This window comes from Panthera tigris, chromosome A3, assembly GCF_018350195.1.
Source record: "Panthera tigris isolate Pti1 chromosome A3, P.tigris_Pti1_mat1.1, whole genome shotgun sequence".
Taxonomy (NCBI): domain Eukaryota; kingdom Metazoa; phylum Chordata; class Mammalia; order Carnivora; family Felidae; genus Panthera; species Panthera tigris.
This window is the reverse complement of record NC_056662.1, coordinates 76,300,727-76,312,555: the sequence shown is the minus strand read 5'-3', so window position 1 is coordinate 76,312,555 and position 11,829 is coordinate 76,300,727. Positions and strand designations below refer to the sequence as shown.

General features: G+C 37.4%; 2 long non-coding RNA genes across 2 annotated transcripts in view; one reads left to right on the top strand and one right to left on the bottom strand.

Annotated features, from left to right (window-relative positions):
- Nucleotides 1-479: 479 nt before the first annotated feature.
- LOC122237324 overlaps nt 480-11,829 on the bottom strand; it is a 29,120-nt gene continuing 17,770 nt past the window's right edge. Inside the window, exons 3-5 of the long non-coding RNA XR_006215735.1 lie at nt 4,838-4,898; nt 2,643-2,722; nt 480-595 (exon numbers count right to left, since the gene is read on the bottom strand). This is a non-coding gene — a long non-coding RNA (uncharacterized LOC122237324). The remainder of the gene's footprint in view (nt 596-2,642; nt 2,723-4,837; nt 4,899-11,829) is intronic.
- Nucleotides 1,815-10,328, top strand: LOC122237326. Its single transcript, XR_006215737.1, has 3 exons — nt 1,815-2,023; nt 5,023-5,137; nt 10,002-10,328. It is a non-coding gene; the product is annotated as an uncharacterized LOC122237326 (long non-coding RNA).

Here is an 11,829-nt window from a genome sequence, read left to right as displayed (position 1 = left end):
TAATAAAATTCATTAGTATGTTTATCATAACCACATAATGAATATAGCCCTTATGTAAAATAAAAAATTGAAAGTACATTAGAGACATTACAAGCTGTTTGAAATTACTGTGCTTTGCATATTATACCTTATTAATTAAATTATAAATTATTTATTTATGTATTTCTTTAATCAGGGGCAAGCACTAGAACAATATTATATTAGTATAAGAAACACAATACAACTCCAAGCTAATTCACACGTGGACCAATTTTACGTAAACGCATGCAGATCCATTTTGCCATGGGGCGGCAAATGCCACTCCCCCCTGCTGAGCATCAAGGGATGCGAAATCACTGTTTAAAGGAGAGTGGAGGGCAAAGGGATTAGAAATGTTTCTTGTGCAAGTTAAAAACTGCACTTGTTAGTATAATATCTCCCTTTGCCTCCTCATTTTATTAGTATAATTAGGTCAGATGTGCAGATGGAAGCAAAGATCAGACCATCATAGGAGAGGATACCATGTCCATTTTATTTGGAGTCCACAGAAAAGGAAAAAGTGATCTTTTCTTTTTTCCTTTGGTTTCCTTTGTCAGCAGTGGTAGAGAATATGAATCTGAGAGACAGAGAAAGATGGAGAGAAAATGAGAGAAAAAATATATTGGAAAATGACCTCAAATTTAGGGAAATAAGCATTAAGTTCATTTTTCTCATTCATTTTCTTAAATCTTTTTTTTTTAATCCATATGCAGAATATCTGTAATCTCTTTCTCACTATATTCACATGACTTAGAGACGTCTCTTTGAGTTAGTTTCCTAATCCCTGGTTTGAGTACACAGGTCTGATTACAGGCTCAGCCTATGTCTATACACACAACAGATTTGCCTGTTTTGATAAGCAATTACTCCTGTCTACATGGTCAAACATGATGAGACTTACACAGGGCCTTCTGTCCTTAAAGAAGCCTGCGGAGTCAGGGTGAGACAGGGGAGGGCCGGTAAATGGACCACCTGATGTGGAGAGTGCCTGGCTTTTAGAGTCAAAGAGGTCTGGATTTTAATCAAAGCAGTCCTTCCAAATAAGGATAGTCCTGACTCACACAGTAGTTCTGATGATTAAGTGAAATGAATACTTTTAAGTGGTTTAGCACGGCTACATAGTAGGTGTTCAATAAATGTTAAATCCAGGGCTATTTCTGTGCAGGAACATAACCCAACCATATACCAGAGTCTCCTCATAATCTGCAAGCCTGCATGGCACGCTGCAGTTCATTTTTAATAGATGTCAGCCTCTGATATAGGAAAAAGCAAGCTAAATACCGAGAAGGGTAGTGTTGAGAGCTAATGACAAAAGACACTGGCACAAGTTAATTATAAATATGCCTTTAAATAAGAAAAATAACTCAATTTTCTTCATCAGTTTTAAGTTTAGTGTGCAATTCCCTCCCATCTCAGTTTCCACAATTTGGTAAACACCAGAAGAGAAGAGTAGGTGGGGAAAGCGGTAGCATCAAGAGAGGCTGCGGGATGAGGAGAAGCCCACTACTGTGAGTGTGTTGGTTTCTAACTTAACAGGGTCTTTGGCAGATTGCTAAAACCAAGGCATATCTGTATTCACTTTTTCTTGGCACCCAGCTAAACCTTTTTTTCTGAGCTATTCTGCAGTTAGATGGAGCCATGTAACTGAGTTCTGGCTAGATAGACAGATAACTGGATAGATAGAAGTGATACATGCTATTTCTAGACCTGGTCTCTAAAAACTCCTACCAATCTGCCATGCTATTTCTTTGTCCTCTACCCTCTCTGTCTGGATAGGAATGAACCCACCAAGGACACTGAGTCTTCTGGAGACAGGATGGGGAGGGCCACTGCGTGGAAAGAACATAGGTCCCTAAATGACTGTGTGAAGTAAAGTACCCCTCCCATCCTAATTAGACGGTGTCAAGAAGGAAAAAGAAAACTTTGTTGTATCACGCCACTGAGAATTTGGACTTTCTGTTCCAACTGTTAGCCCATCCTGAGTAGAACTCGGTCATCGTGAAAGGTGGGTAGTTTTTGTTTTTCTGAAAAACTTCCTCTTACTGGAAATATAATTCTAGACATAATTAATTTGATTTGTGTCAGAAAAAAAAAGATGCCCTGAAATTATTTTTTTTTAATTTTAAATGAAATTTGACTAAGATAATACAGTTCTGCAAGATTCTTTCAACAAAGGAGTTTTCTCTAGTGTAATGTGTATTTTCTGTTTTTATACATGGCTTTTATTTTTAATTTGTTTTACATTGAAAGTTGATACATAATATAGTCTAAGTTTAAGGTGTATAATGTGTTGATTTGATATATGTATATATTACAATATGATCAACACCATAGCATTAGCGAAAACTTAGTACTGTAGGTATTTTCTAAAATAAAAAATCATCACTAAAAACATATGACTATATATTATGCTTTTAAGTACTGCCCTGAATAACTACAGGACAGGAAAATTAACTCTTGAGAAAGAATTAAACAAATACTTATAGATGTTCATTATAGAGAAATTAGATTCACTGAACAAAAGGTTTCATCAAAACACATGTTTCTAATCAGCGTGTTCTGCTTTCCTGAGGGCAAATTTCCAGCCAAAATGCTTCATTAACGAATAATCAAGACATCCCTACCTTTGTGCTACTTTTGAACTGGGAGCTGTCGGTGGGCCTCATGTAAAGGATGGATAAAGGGACACACTGAACACAAAACTCTAAAATCAACAAATAAAATAGAAGCATAAATATGTTATGGACCCCCTAAGTCATTGAACAATGTAGGATGCCACATGGGAAAGCAATGTCAATAGAGAGGAGAAACAAAATTGAATTGTATTACATTTCTAATAATTCAGTAGGTAAAGAATCTCCAGATGGTCTAATATTCTATCAGTTGCTATTTTGATGAACACATTAAAAAAATCTTAAAATATCAACTGCACCTGTCAATATTGGGCATAATATAAAACATCATTTATAATCTGTGTGCATTTTCTCAGTGTTTTTTAAAGCACCCAAATAGCCTTTATTGGTTATGGTTTATTAGCATGAGGTTGAGGCTTTCCAAAGTAAGGGCCTAAAGGTCCATTCAAAATTTTATTCAACTTGCTTTACAAGGTAGCACCCCACAATTCAGATGGTCTATTAACAAATACTTATGAAGATAAATATTATGGTATGCTCACCAGCAAGAAAGGACAAAGACATATGGCTTAGTTCAAATGAAGGTAAGCATTAAAAGTAATTTAAACCAAGAAGCAGAGCCTACAGCCAACTGATATAGAGTGACATTCTTCAGAATAAATGAAGAAAACATACAAACAACATGCATACAACAAGTAATTTGCCACCTGGACTCTATTTATATCTAGTTATACATAAAAACAGTATGAGATAGAAGGTGAAAGAAAAATAAAAGTAGGGCAACTCCTGTTTCTTGAGCACCTACTATGTGAACAGTGCTCTCATTCCCATCTCCCCATGGAAAGGTGTCTTTTCAAGGGTACCAGTGACCTCTCACGGTTCTCCATATCCAGGCTGGAATTCTGCCACACTTAGCCTCTGACCAAAGTGTTTGCACAAGTACCAGCTCATAGCTTCCCTGGGATGTCCTAAAAGCTTCTCAAATTTTAGGACATGTTAACTGGGGATCCTCCTGCCTCCTCAACACCTGTTTCTGCCACAGACTGCCTTAGCCAGTTAACGACTCTCTCTTACCAGATTCTCAGGTCAAAATAGTTGATCCTTCTTGACTCTCATCTTTTCTCACATCCACATCCAACAACAAATCCTGTCAGCTCTACCTGGAGAGTATATGCAGATTCTAACTGCTCACACCTCCACTGACACCAGACTCTAGGGGGAGTCCTCCTTTTAAAAACCTAGATTACGTCATTGTCCTGCTCAAAACCTCCAATCACACCCAGGATAAAAACCAGGGTCCTGACAATAACCCACCAGGCCCTGTATGATCTGGCCTCACAGTTCCCTCCCTGACTGGATCTTCTCCCACCTCTCCCCACTCACTCACTCTTCTCTGGCTACACCAGTCTCTGCATTTCTTCTTACACCGGAGGCATACTGCTGCCTCGGGGCTTCTGTACCTGCTGTTTGCCCTGCCTACAACATTCTCCTCAGTGAGACTTTTATTCAAATGCCATCTTTTCTGATGACCTTTTTTAAAATGGCCATCTTTCTACTTCCTGCCCTAGCATTCTCTATCCCCTTCTTTTCTGACCTACTTTTCTCCATAGCACATATTACATTTGTCATTTAGTTTCTTTATTGTCCGACCTCCTCCTTTAGAATGTAAGCTATATGAGGGATCATTTTTTCTTATTTTGTTTTCTGCTTTATTTCCAGAGCCAAGAAATCCACAACACTTGGGAGTACTCTATTATATTATTTAATTCAAATGGATCTTTTGAGTGAAGAATTAGCAGCATTGTCATATATTAGTTGAAAAATAACTGAAGTTTAGAAAGAATAAGTAATATTCCAAGTAGCAAAGGTGGGAAAAAGAAGATGGACAAAAGTTTTGGTCTGCCTTTTGTGACATCTTGTTGTTTCCATCACATCATCTGCCTTTACATAAAAGAAATCACACATAATGTACTTAAAGCCTGCTTGGGCTCTAAAGTCTGAGATGAGTTAAGTATTTTATTGTTGTTTTATTTTTGCCCTTCCCGAATCCATTCTGTTGAGTTCCTTGGGCTTACGTGAATTTTAAAAACTATTTTATTTAAAAATTAAAATAGTATTACATCAAACTTTTAAAAGTATTTTCTTCAAAGTTTACACATTATCCAACAAGGAACAGAATTACTTACTGATGTGAACCAACTTCCTAGAGTATGTCTGATATTTTAAAATGTTTCCTTTGGTTTCATGCTATAAGAAAAAAAGTTCAGAAAATAAGTTTCATGGACTGATAATATGATCATAGATCATAATTCTATCATAATAGAAGAAAATCTATTCTCTTTGCACTAATCATTCATTTTTCATCCAATAGATATATTAAAAGAAAAAACAAACAAGGGACAAGAAGGGAGGAAAGGATGGATGGAGAGACAAAAAGGGCTGGAGAAAAAGGGCTGAAGATCAAGAGTGTTTCACTTCATAAATGGGTAACAGTCATCCTCATTCAAATCTGTATACCAAAATTTAGAGAAAATTTGAAGAGTTCTTCAAATAGATGTGGGGACCTTTACAGACTATAATTCAGTCGAGAGAAGAGTTTGTAATTGAGACTATGTGCTGAAGAGAACCCAAAAGCCAAGAAATTCATACCCTGTGCCCACAGAAATGAAATAAACTAAGTTTTGTCGATCTGATTTGTTTCCAAAGAAGGCACATGCATACACACACACACACACACACACACACACACACTGTGGACATCTACCTTAATTAAGCCACTCTGAACATCTGCAGATTTCCACAGTTATTTGTGATTCTGAAATTGGCATCCCTTTTTATTAGTATTGGATATTATTTTCTATAGAAAGATTCACCCTATTAAATTTAGACATGAAAATTTCTCATTCTTAGATGTTTAAACAAAATTAAAGACAATTTTTAATATAAAAAAGATACAGAGGGGCGCCTGGGTGGCTTGGTCGGTTAAGCGTCCGACTTCGGCTCAGGTCATGATCTCACGATCCGTGAGTTCGAGCCCCGCGTCGGGCTCTGTGCTGGCAGCTCAGAGCCTGGAGCCTGCTTCAGATTCTGTGTCTCCCTCTCTCTCTGCCCCTCCCCTGTTCATGCTCTGTCTCTCTCGGTCTCAAAACTAAATAAACGTTAAAAAAAAATTTAAAAAAAAAAGATACAGAAATAACATACCTTCCACTAACTTCTAAATATTAAGTTTAATTATATGAAAACACATACTCCAATGGGTATGTTTAAGTCAGGAGGGTGAATTTGAAGCCACACATATTCCTCTTACAAAAGCCAGTTGCTTCTAAAGGGATCAAACATAGATGTTAACACTTAAAAATAAATAAATAAATAAATAAATAAATAAATAAATAAATAAGCAAGCAAGCAAGCAAGCAAGCAGTACTTTAGTAAATTTTAAGTCAAAATAACAACTGGCATTTCTACTTCTAAAATTTGAGAACGATTTTTCAATTCTCAAAAAGGGTTAGATGAAAACATATTAATTCTGATTCATCCCCTGTTTGCCTCCTAGCATTTTAACACTCTTGCTACACAAAGTGAAAAGCATGGACCAGCTGCCTCTGCTTCACCTGGGAACTTATGAGCAATGCAGTATCTTGAAGCCATCCCAAAGCTATTGAGTCAGATTCTGAGTTTTATCAGGGTCCCCAAGAGATGCATATGCACATTAAAATTTGAGAAGCATTTATGCACACTATTGAGCAAAATATTTTTGCTTAGTTAGAAGAATTAAACTACCTTTGGACAATGAAAAAAAATGGGCATAGGAATAAGCTATCATAGCAGTGATATATTCAGAGGAAGAGAAGAGACTCTATCTTGAGGACCCCATTTCTTCTGCTTCTCATTTTGTGTAAAGAGTAAATGTTAATCAGGAACCTATATCAGCAGTTATGGCTTCTTGAACGTTGACTCAACTAACCTGAAAGCAGTTTCTGAGCTCTGTGAAGAAGACCACCATTATCACTGAATAAAAATAACTTCATTCTCAAGTCTAACATTTAAATGATATAAGATTCCAATTTAATTAGGACAACAATGTGAAGCCAGCTCAAATAAAAAGCAGGGACAATTTTCTAATGGATTTAAATTACGAGCTTGTGACAGACTATGACAGATGACATATTTACTTTTCATACAAGCTAAACGAATATGTTAGATAAAATGTGCTAAAAACACAGCAAATTTGAAATTAATGAAACCATTGATAATATATTTTTAAAGAACACTTTCTCTTGTAAAGGAAAATAAATCTGCAAAGCCAAACAGTTATTTAAAATGGCAAAATCCAATACATTATTGGAGCTTAGTAATGAGTTGGGAATTTGACCTTTCTTCAGAAATTGAAGATGCTCTAATCAGAATTAGCCAGGTGCATACTGGGGTCAAGCGCCATCCTGAAGTTTCGCTAAATAGCTTCTATCTCGCCTCTGATCATAAATGCTTCAGATCCCAGGCTTTGACATCTCAGTGACTTCAGTATTGTGGTTAGGCAGCTGCCATTTATTTCATTTTCAATGCATCAAGTTTTGCATGCCTTAACTGTGAGCCTTTTGGCAAAATATGTAGTCTAATAAATTCATGATCTAGCATTTTATCTTCCTTATCGTGGCCTTCGTCTCTTTAAGAAAGAGAGAATTCAAATACGACTGCAGAAACTGAGTGGAAAATGAGAATATAAGTGTACACATGCTTGAAGACATCACGGTGAACTAATGACTAATTACTGTGCAATTGAATACTAATGGAGAGACTCATGAAATCAACATGAACAGGAAATGAACTCAATATGACCAATGGTTCCACAATTAAAATCAAATAAATGCCTAGTAATAGAAAGACTTAAAAGATATTACTACAACCAGTCAATTATTCTTCGGGTTATACTTTACTAAAATAAGCACAATGCTAGGTAGAAGCAGCTAGCTGGATATCTTCTGAAAAGTTAATGTGCATCTGAAATATGAATTATAGTACTATAATTATCTTCAAATTAAAGTATATAAAACTAGTTCAATAGCAAGTCACTTATTAAAGCAAATCAGATAAACATGCATTTCAGGAAAGAAACTTGAGAGGTTAACTTTCTATGACCTCTTAATTAATTAATTGTCGCTCCAAATGTTTAACTCTTTAATCCTGGGCAGTCCAGTCAGAAAATTGCCAATACGAAGCTCGTCTGGGCATTGGAGAAAAAGCAAGAAAACAAACAAATTCAAAAAGCCTCTACTTCCAATGCCTAAAGGGGTAATGGCAATTATAAAAATTGATTAAATTTACCACAACTTTTAAGAAAATTGCATGCATGTTTCATTTAGTTCTATTTCATTTACCTCCTTTCCACTACCCAATGGCTGAATAAGGCAGACTGAAATAAACTGCAATATTTTCTCTTGAAAAGTCTACTCACTTATCAGCTGTGGATCTAATCAAGGACCTAATAAGTCCATAATGGTACATTTGCTTCCCAGGAGAAACCACTGTTTCTCATCATTCCAGAAAATACCCCCTTGCAAGGTGCAACCAAGAGCCACAGACTCACTGCAACAGTCTAATAATTTGATTGGGAGCCCTTAGGCAGGGATAACTTAAATTACAATTAGAGAGCCCTCACACTGGTGCTAACATCTGTGTACTGAACCACTGTATACTGATTAAAGGTTTTTAAAAGAGAACTAAGTACTTCCCACATTAGGGACGAGTCTAATTCTAATGGCCCTCGTCCTTGGTATGTAATACTTCAAGATTCCCTGCTGAGATTCCTGCTCGTGAATCCAACGAACGCATACCCAGGGTAATAACTGTCTTAGAAATGTCCAACAAATGCTCAGGTATAAGTGGGCAGAAGGGCAGAGCCCTAGGAAGGGAAAGAAAGCACTGTTCATTTCATCACTCTTCCTGTGTCTACTTCCCCCTGACTTTGTGGCTACGGAGTTGAGGTGTTTTTATTTTTGTTTTTCTGTTAAAAAAGTGATTCTAAGGAGAGGGTCAGAATGCAGAGAAATTGCCATGGGGGCACCAATTAATGAAAGTTGACATGAATGGGGACATGCACACTGCATCCCTCAGTGTCCTCCTGCCTCGTTATTAAATGAATCGTGCATGCAAGGAGAACAGAGCAAGAAGAAAGCAGAGCCACAGAGCTCTTCCCCAACACCCTCGCCACTCTGCTCCTTCCCCTCCATTCATTAGGGCCTTTTTCAAGCACATGGCTACAGCAGATGTCCCCGAGAGAACATTTTGTTTCCCCTCTGCATCCAGGCTCAAACACCTGGGCTCTGACATGACGTCCGGTGGAGGCTATTTTCTTTTTCCTTTTTTAAACTTTCCTTTTATTTGGTTTGCATACAAGGCTAATAATGAGGTTTAAAAAACTATACACAATCAGTATACAATTACACTCATTGGGAGCCTGACATGTAATTTCTGATAAACCCGTATAACTATGAACAGCAAAAGGAACCACAGAGCGCACACAATGTGTGGGGTCATCAGAACACAATGCCAACACAATCTCTGCGTCATGTCTTGTTGCATAGTATTAATCAGTGCAAACATTGTTTGGGAAATGAGAGGGGAGAGAAAGAGCAGTTTCCCAGCTGCTACTGCTTTGCCATCAAATCTGATAGTTCTATCTAATACAAGAGACTTTAGTAATAAAGCTTAGAACCCACTAATGACTCTTGAGGAGTCTGCTTAAACTGTTCAAAATGCAATGAAATAACACATCCTTAGATATAATCCCAACTCTTCTGATAATTTCACTTTCAACATTTCTTTAGCAATTTATTTATTTTCTTAAGTTTAGGAAATGTATCAGCATCTTTAACAGGTACATTAGGTGGTAGTGAGTATCCACATGATCTAAATGATCAGTGTTCTAGGCTGATCATTACAATTTTGATTTGCTTCAAATTTTCAAATCTTACATGTTGAAACATAATTATTTTTCTGTTGATTGTTACAGGGAAAGTATACAATAAGGTTTCATTATGAAAGAATTATCCAGGACCATAAGATGACAGCCCAGGTCACTGGGGAGCACAATGCAATACTATTGTCAATACTATTGATATGTCTTAGGAAAAGTGAGTCTGGGAAATGCAGAAATGTCACAAGCTTTGTTTTACCTTCATTTTAATAGAGCACAGAATGACCTGTATGGGAGGGGCTGACTACTTCAATTAGGTTTATGCTATTTTCAATAGGCACTTCCAATCAGTGCATTTAGCTGGAAAGCAATTCCTGACTTTATTATTACCGCTGTCATCCTTAAAATGCATTCTATTTATTTTTTTAATTCGCCAGGAGGGGCGAAGAGAAGACGGGAGCAATAAAGAAAAGGAGCCAGTAACATGCCCTTAGGGACCAATAGTGAAGGGAGAAGAATCACAGGAGAAGAGAGATAGGAGATGAAAATGAAAGACATATCTTATTAAACCATCATAATTAAGAAGTAATAGGTATTCATAAAGAGACCCATGCCCAAAGGCCTGAAGATGTCTACAACAGCAAGGGCAAATGTTTTCTAATACGTAATAATCAACAAATAATCTACATTAAACAACAAACCAGACCTCACAAGAATGAGAAGTCAGAGTTCTACCTTCTCACAATGCTCCTGCCTCCAGTTCAGGGTGGACAGATCAAAACTGAAACTAACTGAAGTAAAGAAAAATTGGTGACTCCTTTTCAAGTACATGCAAATTCTGGAGAACACAGCGATAAAGAGCATTTGATAACAGAGCACCTTGCTCCCCATCACCTGTAGCTTATATTATGGGATGGTCCCTGGTTCTGAACCCTGAGATTACAATTGCTGCCAGAGATCCAAGGGAATCGGGGCCTGATGATGAAACTGACCCCACATTATTCATTTCAGCACAAGACAGGAATTAATTGGATGGATTTTCCCTCAGCTCCTGGACTTTAAGTTAGCTGGACCTAGGAGTACCGACGAGACAAATCTGAAGGGAAGGAGAAACACATTTAGTCCTTGGACACCCCCTAGTGTCTATGTGCGCATGAAAACATCTCACAGGTATCCCTTCCTTTCCTGCTACATTGAAGAATGACAAGTCTGGCTCCTAAAGACCCAGGACTCCAGCCTGGTGGGGAATCTGTTTTCTTCTCAGGTCAGGAATCAAGGTATCAGACTCAAAACCCCTTTTGGATACTTCTGGAATTTCTGCTTGCCATTAACTTTGTCTGAATGTGGCAGACTTTGTGTCAAGAAAATGTGGAAAATTATGGGTGGAACCAGGACGGGTCTATAATTTGCTCCCCCCACCCCCCCAAAAAGATGAATTTCACAGCTAATATACAGAATGAAAAATGCAAAAGAGAAATGGAGGAAAAATCTATTTCAGAGAATATGTGGTAGTTTGTCTTTATATAGATAACTTGTGAGTGTTTGAATAAGTTCTGTGATGTATTTATGTTTACCAATGTGATTGGATGTGAATACTGAATAAAGTCTGGGAAAAACTGCTTGCTACTTCTCTCAGTCAGCGGTTCTTTGAGCAGTATTTCATTTGTATGATGAAGATATAATTTAAAAGTGGCATGGAAAAGCTTTAGTGTAAGCACCTTTGAAAGTTCCCACAAAAATTGTATGTGATTCCCTTTCCATGTAGGTAAATTCATTTTTTGTGTGTCCCAGAGTCATCTATGGACTAGGCCTTCTCTGTTAAAACACTGTTAAAATTATGAAGTGTTACCGGGAGCTTTATCCATGATCATCTCAAAAGTGTAAATGCGCCAGAATGCCATTACTATGTTTGGCTGTTATAAACACCCCAAACTGTCCCAGTGTGCACCATTCTAGGAAAAGCATCCTTATACGTGACTTACTGGAACTTCAAGAGACACTGGCTATTTTCCTAGCTTTTCTAGCACAATGCTTTCACGCCAGTTGTTCTGGGGAAGCACTCCACCATTCTACTAAACCTTGAAGCATATATTACAGCAATATGTAAAAGCACGTTTTCCTGCTGCACCTGGGTAGGCTGCAACCTACATGAGATGGGATTCTTTACAGATTCACAGAATTTTAAAGGGCAAGGCTCCTCAGAGACCACCTAATTCATACCCTTATAAAGGAATGGGGAGTTCAGAGTGATTTCATGATTTGCTC